General features: G+C 34.5%; 2 long non-coding RNA genes across 32 annotated transcripts; one reads left to right on the forward strand and one right to left on the reverse strand.

Moving 5' to 3' along the window:
• Positions 1-396: 396 nt before the first annotated feature.
• Positions 397-8,499, reverse strand: LOC121744805. Of its 31 annotated transcripts, none has more exons than XR_006038713.1 (8): positions 8,286-8,496; positions 5,082-7,371; positions 3,496-5,007; positions 1,959-2,359; positions 1,733-1,835; positions 1,531-1,621; positions 1,260-1,379; positions 397-1,172 (listed from the first exon to the last, which is right to left on the reverse strand). It is a non-coding gene; the product is annotated as an uncharacterized LOC121744805 (long non-coding RNA). The 31 variants fall into 31 exon arrangements; XR_006038716.1 differs by having other exon boundaries at positions 397-1,176; XR_006038715.1 differs by adding an exon at positions 2,492-2,580 and having other exon boundaries at positions 397-1,835; positions 3,496-3,581; positions 3,702-5,007; positions 8,286-8,497.
• LOC121744807 lies at positions 8,433-9,212 on the forward strand. Its single transcript, XR_006038717.1, has 3 exons — positions 8,433-8,535; positions 9,021-9,112; positions 9,190-9,212. It is a non-coding gene; the product is annotated as an uncharacterized LOC121744807 (long non-coding RNA).
• Positions 9,213-13,585: the final 4,373 nt, after the last annotated feature.

The following is a 13,585-nucleotide window of genomic DNA, read 5'->3' on the forward strand; positions in this document are numbered from 1 at the left end:
GGTCTGTGCAGTGTAAAAAGTCGAATATGCGTTCCAGTGCGCGGATCCATGTTTCTGCCACCGTTGGGTCTCCTAACCCGTTAAACGTTGGTGGGTTCTGTCTCAGAAACATTTCCTCGACCCGACGGTCCTGTGGTTGGGGGGTGGCGGGGGTGGTGACGGTGGTGGAACTGGCGATGGAGGTGGTGTTACCTCATTCCAATCCTCTTGCACTTCCCCTTGAAAGATTGGAAGGTCGTTTCGGGCTTGTCCTCTGCCCCTTCCACGTCCTCGGCCTCGTGGCCTGCCAGCCCTTCGTGGTGGCATCCTGATGGTTTATGTAACTTTTTAATAAGTATACAACACACACGATAGCTAAAAAGAAAATGTGGATCTTCAAGATATAAATGACACCGCTTTTAAAGATAACGAGATTTCATATATAATCGCAAATCCAGTACATCATAAGAGTTCGCCTCGAAAGGTCTTTTACAAAAAGAACGCACATCCAAGTACGCATCATGAAGTCCCGGTACTACGGAACATCACCAAAAGTACTTAGCCACTGCCCGTCTAACAGCTCGGGTCTTACGTGCTAATCCAAATGAAATCTACTACATCTCAAAAGAAAGCACTACATCCGAACGCCATCATACTGAGACATTTCTGATGGTACAAGCCACCTACTGCTCCTCGTCCGATCCTAGAGAGCTCACTCCCGAACTCCCCTCGAAGTCAGTATCACTATCCATCACCAGGATAGGATCCTCAGGTGCTGCCCCTGGCATGTCCTCGGGCGCTGGGGGTGGGGCTGCGACTATCGGGAAGAGAACCGCCTCTAGCTCCATCTCAGCGCGGATGGCCTGCAGCCAAGCCATCCTCTCCTCCGACTGCTGACGGAACCTGGCACGGAGGTCCTCCACCCAGTGGTGAGCTGGTGGTGGCTCGGGTGCCTCGACTGCCTGTCTCACCATCTCCGGGGCCCTCTCCTAAACATCGACCCCTGGATCTACATGAGTGACTTGACCACAGTGAGGATGCATCTTGTGCTATTCCCTTATAGCATTGTTCCTCGTCTATCCTTTCAACGTTGCCGCTCTCGTGCTCTTATGCATTGGGCGTAGGCTTTCTTGCGAAAAAAATCGTTTCTCTTGGGTTCACGCTATCGTGTTTAGCTTCGTGATGTATTATATCTATCTCAAAAATGTAAAAAGGAAAAAATACAAACAATATTAATTCCAAACCCATACACAATGGACTAAATTAAAACAAGACTTTACCAAAAAATTTCTCAGCTATTTGCTGGTATTATTGCTTTAATAAGTAAATCTCATTCGATACTGAAATAGTGCTCTCAACAAAGGACCGAGTTCTGCTTGCAGCGCAGCCTTGCACTCAACCTGCAATGAACAGCACCAGAAGTTAAATGAGCAGTACGAGCAAACTCAAGTTTGCAATCAAAAGCAAATTTGGTCCCTCGATAGCTGATCTAACTGTCATAGACAAATACAAATGATGGAATAATATTTAAAATTTTATGTGTATCACAACATTTCCAGAGCGGCTATCAATCGTGGAAGATGTGTGTCAATGGATGGATTCCATTCATCGGTGTCATCGCCGCCTATGATTCCTGCAAAGCCTTCTAATTAAAACCAATTAGTTTGGTTGATGCTAACAAGTCTTTTATTCGCATCTCTTTTATTTTAATAAAATTATGGAAATAAAGACACAATGTATGAAAGGATATTACCATTAGTCACCAACTAAAATGACTGCTCTAGAAGATCATTTGCTATGGCCAAGCCCTGAAGTGACCTTCTGAGTTGGCTTGATACTGGACCACGTAAAGGTTCCTAAATGTGATGTACATGCCTTTTTCAATCAGCATACAAGGTATATAAAGTGGTGTTCAGCCAATTCACAAGATCATTAACATTTATTAGACAAGAGAGTAATAAAGCAAAGGTTATCTATACCTAATAAGTTACATTAGCAAGACTTCCTGCCAACCTTGCTACCATCAAATCTGCTGCATTTCGCATAAGTTTCTCATCAGGCTCCATGGCATGGCATAGTCCTGCCATTTAAAAACACAACTTCTTTAGTATTCGCATTGTTATATACACTATTGAAAAAAGGGTCCTTCAGAATCAACACATCGGAGATAGGGTAATCAAATTATTTACAACCACATAATCAAGCATGCACATAAACACCCTCACCCCAAATCTTAACTTAACATTGCCCTTTTATGTGAAGGAAAAAAAATGTGAGGGGAAATAAAATACTCCCTTGTTTGCGTGGGAAGTTAGGTGATGGGAGTTAGGCATTTCATCTCTTAACTTGCCTCCTTTAGAAGTTAGCTCCTCCTTAACTCCTACAAAACAAACACAGACACAAACCAAGTCAACCATATAAATCAACTGGTGAATAAAAATAAAGAAATGAAGCACAACATATGTAACAAATACATAAAGTGCATATTCGAAAGTATCAACTTAAATACAACCTAATATGTTGGACAGCAAGTTCCAGACAAGGAATCCAACAGAATTAGTGACCTTTTCAGCAGAGCTATTCATGCTTGTGCTTCATTATCTAACGCATGCACACACATGTAGAAATATATATAAATGAGATTGTATCATCAAAACAACTCATTCCAATATCAAGGAACAAACATATCAATCTAAACAACTCAATAAATATATTTTGCACATTAATTTTACATACCATGTAGGATTGACATTATTCCACTTCTAGACCGAGCCCAGCTTATGAAATTATATAGTCATCATCAGAAATATTATCCTAAGAATCAGTGCATATTTTGAGCAACTCAAGAACAATCTGCTAAAGCTTGGTTCTTTGCAAACAATTATAGAAGCAGTAATTTACCTACATAGGAATCTAATGTCCATGATGCAAAGCAATGCAACTTTAGATAAGTAATTAGCTCATTAAATGACATTCATACCTTGTTCGCATCAGTTTGCTAGTATGAATTCCAAACCCATACTCAATAGACTAAATTAACACAAGCCTTTACCAAAGTTTTTATATCAGTTATTTGCTAGTATTATTGCTTTAAAAAGTAAATCCCATTCAACGTAAAAAAACATCAACAAACTCCACGTTCACCACACTCCATAGAGAAAATTTCAAATGACCATAGAAAATATATGTACTTGGTCTTGTTCAGCAGCATGTCTTGTTCAGCATCACAAATTCATTTTCACATATTAAAATATTAATAAGTAAGGTGTTTTAAATTATGAATCTTAGTTCTCCAACCCTTGAGAGAAACTAAGTCTACACTAATAAACCATTAAAATGTGTTTCTGGTGAAAATTAATAAAGAGAAAACCTTACATATACACACAAATACACACAAATACGATAAATTACAACCCCAAAAAGAAGAATGCACGCAAACACCCACACCTCAAAACTATTCTAAACATTACCCTCAATGTGAAGGATAAGAAAATGTAAAGAGGATAGAATACATACTTGTTTGAGTAGAAAGCAAGTAAGGGGTGATGCCGGATCACACCCCTATACCGGAAGTGAGAACTAGGACAACTCTGGGTTAGTTCCTGCAAAAGTTTGTGCTCAAAATGTACTAGCATAAAAATCCTGCGAGTAGTGGTTACAGCTATAACACCTCACTATTGAAGATCAGGGGACATCTCTAGAACTTAAAATTTTGTGTGTACCACAACATTTCCAGAGCGGATATCAATCGAGGAAGATGTGTATCAGTGGATGGATTCCATTCATCAGTGTCAACTCCGTTTGTGATTCCTGCAAAGCCATATGGTATTTCTAATTAAAACCAAGTAGTTTGGTTGATGCTAACAAGTCTTTATTCGTCTCTCTTGTTATATTTTAATAGTTATTATAGAAATCAAGACACATTGATGGAGATTATCATTAGTCACTTGCTGAAATGACAGCTCTAGAAGACGACTTGCATAGCCAAGCCCCTGAAGTGACCTTCTGAGTTGGCTTGATATAGAACCAGTGTTGTCACAATGTCGTTTGGGTCGCTCGGGTCGCTCGGGTCGCAGCCAGCACCGCCCCAACTTGGGTGGGTTGATCGAGATACGGGGCCGCGGCTGGGGCGACGGGGGCGATTGGGTCAAGCCGGAGTCGATATTGTGGGTCGCGGTCAAGTGGAGAAGAAAGAAAATAAAAGATGAACAGTCCCTATAATATTTAAATACTCCTATACTAAATGGAATACAACTTTTACTCTCCTAGATTACATAAATGATTTAGTGAGGCAGGGCTGCTAGCACGTTTTCCTATAGTAATTAATAGGCAGTCTCTCTTTCTCTCTCATTACTCATAGACAGAGTAATATTTAACACATTCTCCATCTCTATCTTACTCAGCTCTCCATTTCTAACAAATGTTTAATTAATATTTCATAGGCAATTATGCATCTCTCTTTCTTTATAAGCTGCTGTTATATAAATACATTACCTATATTATAATAAGAGCACAAACCTATCTACAACTTAGTTATATTAATAGGGTGAAATGGTAGGTCAATAAAAATAAAAGTACAGCGTGTTATGCAATTTTTGCACTATTACCACGTTTGATTGGTGGGGCGCACGACCCGGTCGACTCATCGCCCCGCGACCCAAAATTTCACTCAATCGCCCCGGTGCGACACGCGACCCTAACAACACTGGTATAAATCAGCTGGTAAATAAAAAATAAAGAAATTAAGCACAACATATGTAACAAATACTTAAAATGCATATTCAAAAGTATCAACTTAAATACAAACTAATATGTTGGACAGCAAGTTCTAGATAAAGAATCAATTTGTAACCTTTTCGGCAGCTGCTATTCGGACTTGTGCTTCATAATCTAAAGTAGGCACACATATGTTTAAACATATAGAAATGAGATTGTATCATCAAAATAACTCATTCTAATATCAAGGTTTGTCCCAGGATGCTTGAAAGACAGAATTGCATTAGTAGGATGTGTAGCATTTCCAGGTTCCTGCATTTATAAATTCCGCAGGTAAAAAAAGTTCACAAGCAAACAATGGCATATATATAACAGAATGTGCTCACTTTGCATAACTAGAAGGTTCCATCAGTAGCTAGCCAAAGCAGGAGGGAATGAAGGAATGATGTTGTTTTCAGGAGTTTGTGGACCATCACCAATTGAAATATGAGATGAGTGAACTAAAAAATGATCACCGTAATTTTACTAAATTGATTCGTTTTAGTTTTTCTTGGTCGGAGGGTTTACTCAAAGAAAAACAACAATTAATATTTAATATTTAATAAATAATACAAAAATCAAAAGATGCCATAAACTACACAAACCTTGTAGGATTCTGGGATCCAATAGGTTCTATCTTGTCAGAGCCAATTTCCAGCATATGGGGCATAGCACCAATTCCAGTGCTAACAAGGCCAGATGAGTAACTGCTAGCACTCATTTGGTCATAAGTAAAGATGCAAATTGCATGGAAAATCCACCTTCTGATGAAGCCGAGGGGCAAACTGGAAATGCATTTGAGGGCTGGGTGGATCGTTTCTGCCGTGAAAAAAGAGTAAAATGCGGCAAAGAAAATGAACTAGATAATATATATCTGACCATATGAATCAACTTCGATGTCCTAGAATTTGTCAAAGAATCGACTCATAAACTCGTTGTTGTGAATGTCACAGGTGCCCCGGCTAAGGAGAAAAAAGCTCCCGTTTGACCTTGCGCATAAAGGCTAGCATAATAAAAAGTGGCACAACACTGTCTCTGATACGATCCCACATCGGTTTCACACGAAAGTGTGGAATAGCATATAATAGGGAGTCAACCCTTTACCTTTGACCATGGTTTTGGGTTAAGTTAGGGCTTCCTATCTTATATGCTTATCAATTTGGTGCGGTGAACGTGGATCCGGATGTCCTACGGAAAGGGGCTACCCGTAGGTGTGACCAAGGGGTGCCACCGAAAAAAACGTGGGCCCGAAAGGAAAAAGGGCCGTAAAGCGGATGGTGGGCCCGTGGCGTGTGCCGTCCGTGGACGTCCGGTTTAAAAGAGGGATGGATTGATACGATCCCACATCGGTTTCACACGAAAGTGTGGAATAGCATATAATAGGGAGTCAACCCTTTACCTTTGACCATGGTTTTGGGTTAAGTTAGGGCTTCCTATCTTATATGCTTATCAGTCTCTGTGCTTTCTTCTAACAGAAAGTAGTTGATCAATTTTCCCATAAATGGTTTGGACTGCATGTAAACAAGGTTAAAATGCACCAAGGACAAAGTACAAACAATATTAACTCCAAACCCATACACAATGGACTAAATTAACACAAGAATTTACCAAAAATTTTATCAGCTATCTGCTAGTATTAATGCTGTAATAAGTAGCAGCACAAATTCAGTTACACATATCATTAAAATATTTTAAGAAATTCACTTGGTCTTGTACAGCAGCAGCACAAATTCTTTTTCACATATCATTAAAATATTAAAAAATTAGGTGTTTTAAATTAGGGAATCTTAGTTATCCAGAAGTTAGTAAGCAACCCTTGAGAGAAACTAAGTCTATACTAATAACCCATAAAAAGTGTCAGGTGACCATCAATAGAGAGAAAACCTTGCATGCACGCACAATCAGGATAAATTACAAGCACAAAAAGAAGAATGCGCGCAAACACCCACACCTCAAACCTATTCTAAACATTAACCTCAGGACAAGAAAATGTAAAGGGAGATATAATACTCACTGGTTTGCGTAGAAAGCAATTAGGGGGGGGGGGGGGGGGCAGGATCACACCCCTATACTGGAAGTGAGAACCTAGACAACTCCGGGGTTAGTCCCTAAATATGTGTGAGCTCAAAGTGTACTAGCGGAAAAATCCTACGAGCTATAACATATCACTGCTGAAGAACAGTGGACATCTCTGAAACATGATCAACACTAAAGTAGCGATCTCAAAAAAGGACCGAGTTCTGCTTATAGCGCAACACAGCAGCAGAATTTAGATGAGCAAGCAGTGCGACCAAACTCAAGTTTGCAATTTATAGAAAATTTGGTCCCGCGATAGTTGATCAAACTGTCGTAGACTAACACAACTGCTGGATTAATATTTAAAATTTTGGATTTATCACAACATTTCCAGAGAGGTTATCAATCGAGGAAATGTGTATCACATGTTATTTCTAATTAAAACCAATTAGTTTCGTTGATGCAAACAAGTCTTTATTACCTCACTTCTTTTATTTTAATGGTTATTATGGAAATCAAGCCATTGATGCAAAGGATATTATCATTAGTTACCAGCTGAAATGACTGCTCTAGAAGATCACTTGAGAAAAACGAAGTCTACACTAATAACCTCCTCAACTCCTACACAACAAACAAAATCAATTATATAAATCAGCTGAGAAATAAAAATAATGAAATGAAGCACAACATAAGTAACAAATACTTAAAGTGCATATTCAAAAGTATCCACTCAAATACAACCTAATATGTTGGACAACAAATTCTAGATAAAGAATCCGATAGAATTTGTAGCCTTTTCGGCAGCTTTTATTCATGCTTGTGCTTTATTATCTAACGCATGCACACATATGTAGAAATATATAAAAATGAGGTTTTATCATCAAAACAACTCATTCTAATATCAAGGAAAAACATAAAATCTTAACAAAATTATAAATACATTATGCACATTAATTTTGCATACAATGTAGGATTGACATCATTCCCACATCTAAAGCGAGGCCAGCATGTGAAATCATACAGTGCATCATTGGAGAATTAGTGCGTACTTTGAGCAAATCAAGAACAATATGCTTAAGCTCGGTTCTTTGCAAACAGTTATATAAGTAGTAATTCACTACATAGGAATGTAATGTCCATGATGCAAAATAATGCAGCTTTAGACAAGTAATTAGCTTATTACCTAACACTCATACCATGGTGGATGTGGATTCTTCAATTGAAGTCTAAATCGGTGAGGCTTCCAGGAAGTTCAAAAACAAGAGAGGGTTATTTTAGTAATTTCTAGTAGAAGAGGGGACCTTGTTGTGTTCATAGGTCAAACTCAACCTTTCTAATTCCTAAAATCAACTCCAAATTCACAATTTAACAATAGTAAATTTGGTGATGCTAATATTGATTCAGCAGACCTCAACCTACTCGCAACCTTAAAATAGTAATCTAAGCAAAAACATTATCAATCCTTTCAAAACACAAACCCCAAAAAATGATGAACAAATTTATATAAAGAAAAAAAGAAAATACAAATTGATTACCTGGAGACGGCGATGGCTGTTCAGAGTAACGGCGGCGGAGGTTTAGTGAGAGGCTTCTAGGTGCGGGTTGACTCTCCATCTCCTCAATTACTCATTCGAGGCAGCACCAACAGATCCCTGCTTCCATCCGCCGATTTATACGCCCAATTTTTACCGAGTAAGGAGGAAAGGGAAGGAAGAGACAGAGTGCGAGAAAAGTGGGGGGCGTGAAATGGAAAGGACTCTGCAAAATATTCAAAATATAGAAACGGTATAATCATTAATATTGAAAATTTATTACTATTAAATTCATAGACAGTCATGTATAAATTCGTATAAAGTCATATATTAATATTGAAAATTTATTTATTACTACTACAAAATTGTTAAATTCGTATAACTTAATACTACAATGAATCATTTTTAGTTTTGATATATTAAAGAGAGAGAATGGCGAGGGTGAAAGTGATACGAGAGAAAGAAATACTTTGTATTGTAACAATAGTAATGGATAGTGGCCTGTAGAATTATAGACCAAAATATAATTATTGCTCAGATTTTGGATGGGTTATTAGAAATGGGACATCAAATTTCCGTAGTTCATTCCTAATTCGAATTACTTAGTCGATGCAGTTAATTATGGTATGAACGAAGTTAGGTTACAGATTAAGTGGGATTTCATTCTCATTTTCACCATTTTGTTTTTTCGCTCCATTTCTCTTTCACTCTTGATCTAATTTTGCAATTTCTTCTTAGCGAAAGAAACCTAGGGATAAGGGGTTCATTGCACCACCTGACAGTTTAATCCAACTACAATATGGAGATGCAGACACCACAAATTAGAAAAGGTAGGTGAATCAATTGATTTAATTTACTTTTTACCATACCTCTACAATCTATCTGATATTTTCTTCATTTGTGGTAGTGTATGAGCGAAAATCTGGAATTAACCCCATGAATTGGAGGCTATATAACCAAAGGTTTGGTGTAGTTTCCACTTCATTTTGATTTTATAGTTTGGTTAAATTTTCGTTTTTCTTAAAACTTTTACTGTTTTGGTTATCAATTTTGGAATTATATGTGATCTGCAAAAAAAAATTTGCATCTTTTGATTGGGTAAATTTGTTTCATCTTAATTTTGTAATATGAATTGATTGTAATATATGAAGTGATTTTGTAAGAATATGAATAAATTATATTATTCAATGAATATATTTGTTTTAAAATTTTCAAAGTAGATTCATAGGAGTATTAACATAAAATGATCCTATATTTAGGTCAACTTATTATATTATAAGATGAAAAATGTTGTTTATTAGATGAAGTGATTTGGTATGATGTGACTGAATTTCATTTGTGGTGAAGTGTAAATATGTCTAGATATTTGGTATGCTGTAACTTAATTAATTTTACCAGAACGTAAATGTATTTGTTGTTAGTTCTATTATTTAACTTGATGAAGTTATGCGTATTGGATTTTTGAAACTAGTTTAAGTTGAACATAAAATCGTTCTGTATTAGGGTGAACTTATTAAAATATAAGATGAACAAATTTATTTCTAAAATGATGTAATTTGGTAGTGTAACTGAATATTATGTTAACCATAAATGTGATTGAATGCTGAAGAGATTAAGTATACCATTAAGAAATATGATAATATGATGAAGTAATTTGTTTTGTTGTAACTAAACATTGTGTTTTACCATTAAAAAAACAAACATAAATCAGTACAAATTGATATTAAAGATGTACTATTAGAATCATACAAAATATATAAATTGAAACGAACAACGTTGAACATGCGTCACACGAGAATATTGCTGACATAAGGTATGCAACATATCATTCCCCATTTCAGGAAATACATTTAAAAATATAATCTAATTTGCAGATTTGGGCATACATTACATAAATATAAACGAATTCGCATGGAATAATATGCATGCTAATGTTTTTGCATTTATAGTTTAATACTGAGTTTATATTTAAAATACTCTCCTCCGTCTCGTATTACTCGCACTTTTTTTCAGGTCGTAAATTTGGAATTGATTTTTTAGTGTAACTAAATTAGTATTTCAAGTGTAATGAGAGATCACTTAATAAAGGAACACTTAATTTGGTATAATTAAATACCATGATTCTTATTTAAAATAAATATAGTGTAAGTAGTTTGGGACGAGCCGAAACATAAAAGTGCAAGTAACACGGGACAGAGGGAGTATTATTTTGCAGAGGAATAATATGCTACATATCTGTCCTTATACGAGCACAACTCTCGTTTGATGCTCGTTTACCATTGTTTCGTTTTTATTTATATATTTAGTTTGATTTTAATACTTTGAAAAATATTATTGAAATTTTTAATTTCACAAAATTCATATAAATCACAGTTCGATTTGCTTGATTTCTCTATAATTTCAAATAAATTAATAAAATAACAAATCAAGCTTTGACTTTTATGAATTTTATAAAAATAAAACTTTCAATAACATTTTTTAAAGGATTAGAATCAAATTTATTTATTTTTAAATCGAAACGAACAACGGTAAATGACGTCAAATGAGAGTGGTGTTCACATAATGAACTCACACTAGATATGTAGCATATTATTACTTTTATTTTGCATATCCCAAAGAATATGCACTTTGGGATCGGCACGGGTTTTAATGTAAAATTGGTGAAGTGGGAGAGAGCTAGAGAGAAAAAGTAAATAAAGTATTGTTAGTGGAGAATGAGTCTCACCTTATTAGAGAGAAAAAAACTTTTTAAAATTAGAAATTACATATTATTGTGGGACTAATTCACTGTTTATATGTATCTATTTAATAGTACTATATAAAATGTTAGTAAAAATTTTGTTTTCTAGTAAATATATATGAAATTGTATACTTCATCCGTCCCCAAAGAATATGCACTTTGGGATTGACACGGGTTTTAATGTAAAATTGGTGAAGTAGGAGAGAGCTAGAGAGAAAAAATAAATAAAGTATTGTTAGTGGAGAATGGGTCCCACCTCATTAGAGAGAAAAGACCTTTTAAAATTAGAAAGTGCATATTCTTGTGGAACGGACTAAAAAGGAAAGAGTGCATATTCTTGAGGGACGTAGGGAGTATTAATTATGATTTTTAAATTTTTTATTAGAATACAATTTTCTTCTTTTTCGTATATAAAACACTATTGTTTTAGATATCATAAAAAAACAACATTTCGTAATCAGTTGATAATTGATTTTTTTTAAGTTTGTAATTTGATATTATGATTTCAACGGTTAGAAGACCAGTCAAAACCAATATTATACTAAATTTGAGTATTTGAATTACTATTAATATAAAAGTATTAAATTTTGTATTTCAAATTCACTATGTATTTGTATTCTTAATATTCTATAAATTTGTATAAATAAAGAAGGCAAGAATATTGAAATATCATCTTAAATAAATGTATAAATATATTATTTTATAATTTCAGCATCAGCTTAAACAATTTTTTGGTTCCAGTATTTATATTCTTTTATAATTTCAGCATCGGCTTAAACAATTTTTTTGGTTCCATCCCTGGCAGCACTACTAGGTCTTGCCTTGCCAAAAGCCTTCATCTTTCTTCTCATGCTCTCATCCTCGTTGTCCGACCGACGCACTCCTCAATTTGAAATTACAACAACTTCGGAACTTGAAATTCAAATTAAATTGGGGGGCCCACGGCGAAAATGAACTTGTTTACTTCACTGAAATCAGATTGTACACACTTTAATAGCAATTAAATAATTACTACCCCCTCCGTACCACTTTAGCAATCCCGACATCCCAGCTTGAAAATTGTAATAGACTTTATATTCTACTAACTTTTTTCCAGTCATATTTTATTATAAAATTAATATATAAAAGTATGACTCACAATCCACTATCTATTTTCACCAACCTTCCTTTACATTTCTTAAAATCCGTACCAAACTAATATGGGACTCTGTAAAGTAGGATGGAGGAAGTACATAATTTGATAATATATGGAACTCATAATTATTATTTTTAATATCATTGTATAATGCATAGAATTAATTTTTAAGCTGAGTACATAATTAGGTAATATGAACTCATAATTATTACTTTTAATACCATTATATAACACTTCCTTCATCCCACAGAAATAGGTCATTTGGGGTTGACACGAGTTTTAATGTGTAATTAGTAACGTAAGAGAGAAGGAGAAAAAATAGTTGAAATTGTATAATGGATGGTAGACCCTCAAATGATAAAGTAAAAGAGAATGAGAAAAAAAGTTGTCATAAATGTATATGGACTATTTGTATGAGACGGGTGAAAAAGTAAATATTGGCTTATTTCTATGACACGTAGGGAGTATGTAGAATAGATTTTTATTACTTCAAAACAAAATGATATCAATTTGCATATTTCCAATTACCGTAATGTAGTTTCATTTGAGGTGATTGATTTTGTTAAAAATTATGATTATTGTTTAAAACAAAGGCACATCGCTTCATGTATCATTTTTAGCAAAAAATGATTATATCACATTGCATTAGTCAGTCGCCAAAAGTATGGTAATTATGTTTTGACTGACTGATATTTTTAGAAAAATTTATAAAATTAGAAAACGTACCATGGATGTTAAGCATGAGAATTTTATTTTAATTTCTTACAATATCGATAAGTTTTAAAAGAAAACCAATGATTGAGTTTCATAAAAATCAAGAATGTTCAAAGATGCGAGACTATATGAATGATCGAGATTATATTCGAAGTGTTTTTAATATTTAATTTTGAACGAAATAATAATTTCTAAAGCGGTAATTTTGAATCGAGACTATATGACTGATCGAGAGTATATTCGAAGTGTTTTTAATATTTAATTTTGAACGAAATAATAATTTCTAAAGCGGTAATTTTGAATCGAGACTATGTGAATGATCAAAGAGTATATTCGAAGTGTTAGAAAATATCAACAAATGATAAAATAATAGCAACAAAAAATGTCAACACAATGTCAACGGTTGATGTTTTGTCGAAATTGTGTTGACATTAAAATCTTGAAATTTTACACTGTATTGACGTTGTGTTGATATTATGTTGAAATTGTGTTGTACAACATATGAGTTTACATTTTATCACTACCCATTACAATTAATATTCAATACAGAGAAGATGATGAAAAGATAATGAAATGATTCATTATGCTAACAAAATAAAGTTATAGTCATAAACTTTATTTGTATAAATTTTTAATACATAGTATAAAATATAAAAACTAGAAAAAATATATCACCCATAAAATTCCAAAGTAGTACTCAAAAAGTTATAATAC

This window comes from Salvia splendens, chromosome 8, assembly GCF_004379255.2.
Source record: "Salvia splendens isolate huo1 chromosome 8, SspV2, whole genome shotgun sequence".
NCBI lineage: Eukaryota > Viridiplantae > Streptophyta > Magnoliopsida > Lamiales > Lamiaceae > Salvia > Salvia splendens.